Genomic DNA, 2,780 nt, shown 5'->3' with positions numbered 1-2,780 from the left:
GAACTCCCACCAGTTGAATTGGGAGGGTAAATATTGTTTGCCTACATCGACCCGAAGGCTTTCTTCTTGGAGCCTTTATGAGTTTATATTAGAATCTTTCTAATCCCTATCTCTCATCACTCAAACCCTAACAACCCCACCACCACCATACACATATATACACACACTACCACACTGCCTTCCGTGCTAACTGTTGGCCTGTCTAAAGTTGTACATTTCTAAACGAATCATTCAGGCTGTAGCCTTGCAGGATTGGACTTTGTTTGGGTGGGGAAATAAAACAAAATAAAAAACTGAGCTTTTAGAGTTAGTAAAGGGTATAAAATTAGGATTCTATTTGAATTTTCATTTGAGTCATTTCTACTGCAAGCAGAAATATATTAAATACTTTTATTATCCTCATTATAAAAGAATATGCATTTATTTAAGATAGTTATCCAACCTTAATCATTATGTAGATTGACAAGAGTTTATATTTTATTTGGGAGAATAGAGTATGCATATTAAGTAACTAAAAGGCAATAAAAGCTGGTAAATGATGAAGTACTAACTCCTAAATGTATGCAATATCATGTTTATAGAAAATATGTTGTCAAAAATGATCAAAACTAGAAACCCAGTTTCCAGGAAACCTGTGAATCTTTGGGGAATTGAAGAAAACAATTTTTTTTTTGGAAGAATTTTTCAAGTGATATTGGGTGACCTACCTTTCACTTGCTAAAAGTAAGCTTGTTAAAGTCAGAGGCTAATCCACTTAATGAAGTGTTTCATTAACAATTTTCAAGAGAATAACGGTGCTCTTAGAAACTCCCATTAGAGTTTTTTCCTTATTGCTTGTTGTGATTGGCCTAGTGTAGGATTACTCACCGACTTCATATTGCTTCTGTTGTTTGTGGATTTTTTTTTTGCCTTCATTTTATTTATCTCCCTCTGCTGGTATACTTCGTCATCACCTGAACCCTTGAAGTAAGATACGAATCTCTGTATATGTATCTGTATTTATTGTTAAATATACTTAGCATATATTTTTAAAATATAATCGGTTAAAGATTATCAGAACAATTGAATACAAAGCTGCTTACTAGAAAAGTATCTTTATTTGCAAATGAAAGTAAAAATTTTCAAAATCTAATTATTCCTAGAAGTTTCCATTTCTTTTAGTAATTTAAATTTTCTTTTGTAAAAGTGATACTCTTAGAAACTTAATTTTTAGCCTAAATGTCAAATATAGAGTAGAACATACAAATTATCTATTACAGAAATATTTGCTAGTACCTTTTGGTTCAGGACCTATATTCCTTAGACCAACCATTAAATTACGTGTCAATCTTGGTGTATGACTAAAGAAAATGAATCACATGTGGCCTCTTGGTTTGGAGTTTCCCCTTCCCAGTCCATTTAAAATGACTTAAAATATCAGTATTAAAAGCGAGTTGCTTGTGAGAATTAAGCGCTAAAAGATGTGGTTGCCTTTCTGTAAGAACAGAAACCTAAATGCCCTTTTGTCCTCTTTTAATAACTAAACTCTCAGTGTTCCGTTCCAGATCAGCAGTTGTTCATGCTTGGTGCACTTGAATGCTTGTGATATTAGCCTACAGTAGCTTTATTTGTATGACCGTGCGCCTAAGGAAGAAAGAAAATGGCCTGTGTTGAGTCTCCTTTTCATGTGCCAAGTCTAGAGGAGCTGGCTGGAGGTAAATACAGTAGTGATTTTGGGGTTTTTTACAGAACTCTTTTTCCTTTGCAGTGTCTATTCTGTACTGTCACTATTGAAAAAGTCTAAAATCCCTCCCTCCCCCCCAAAAAACTAATATAGCAAAAATTCACCATTTATAGATGCTTGGTAAGATACCAGCTCTACAGGAAGAAAATAACTGTAGTAATCTTCAGTTTTAAATGTGTATGATGCCCAAAGAGTTGTACAATTTTGTGCTTTATTATCATTTTACCAGATATAATATTTGAATATATAATCTCTTATTGCATATTAACTGTGTTCCCAATATAGTACTTTTTTCCCCTTCTCCTGATGTGACAGACTGACAATGAACTTCTTAGATATCTCTCTAAGGTATATTTTTATGCATTTTACCTTGTTCAAACAAGAATTTAAAGCAGCTTCTCAAGATAACAAATTGAAGGAGGAAAGATAGATGAGAAAAGGAAAATACGAATACGGACGTAAAGGGAAGCCAGGAATAGTACTAATCCAGACTGCATAGCCTGTCACAGTGTCGGCCCTTTTCTTTTTTTTTTTTTTGACAGCCTTTAGGTTCTATTCTGATGGTAACTGTAAAACCTACCCTTATTTCTCAAAGTGTGTCTGTCTGTCCTGATGAGGTTGAAGTCAAAAAGTGTACTTATCTTTTGCTTGGTTATGGCTTTTTCTTATAGCCTTCTTGATTTTTTTTTTCTTATAAATTTATTGGCAGCTAGTACACAATCTGTATTGTTATTATTTTTTGCCTGTATTTCTTTTCTATTAGTGTGTCTTCCCGATAGGACAGGACAGCTGGATTCCAATATGAATCTTCTCTTTGAGTGCGTTTCTGCCCCTTATTTCTCTTGTGTGTTTGTTTCTATTTTCCTTCTATCTGTACAGGATATATGCAGTACAAAATAAAAATGTAATACACGTTTTTTGGCTCAAAATTTATTTTCAGCTTTCAGTTTTTCAGTATATTTTATAGCAAGAGCTTGGTCCCTTTGTCACTGATAAAAATAGATTTTGCTATTGTTCTACATCTTAATTTATATATTTATAAATTTACAGTCATTGT

Source organism: Trichechus manatus, unplaced genomic scaffold, assembly GCF_000243295.1.
Source record: "Trichechus manatus latirostris isolate Lorelei unplaced genomic scaffold, TriManLat1.0 scaffold00141, whole genome shotgun sequence".
Lineage (NCBI taxonomy): Eukaryota > Metazoa > Chordata > Mammalia > Sirenia > Trichechidae > Trichechus > Trichechus manatus.
The sequence above is the reverse complement of the archived record's forward strand: the minus strand, read 5'-3'. Positions refer to the sequence as shown.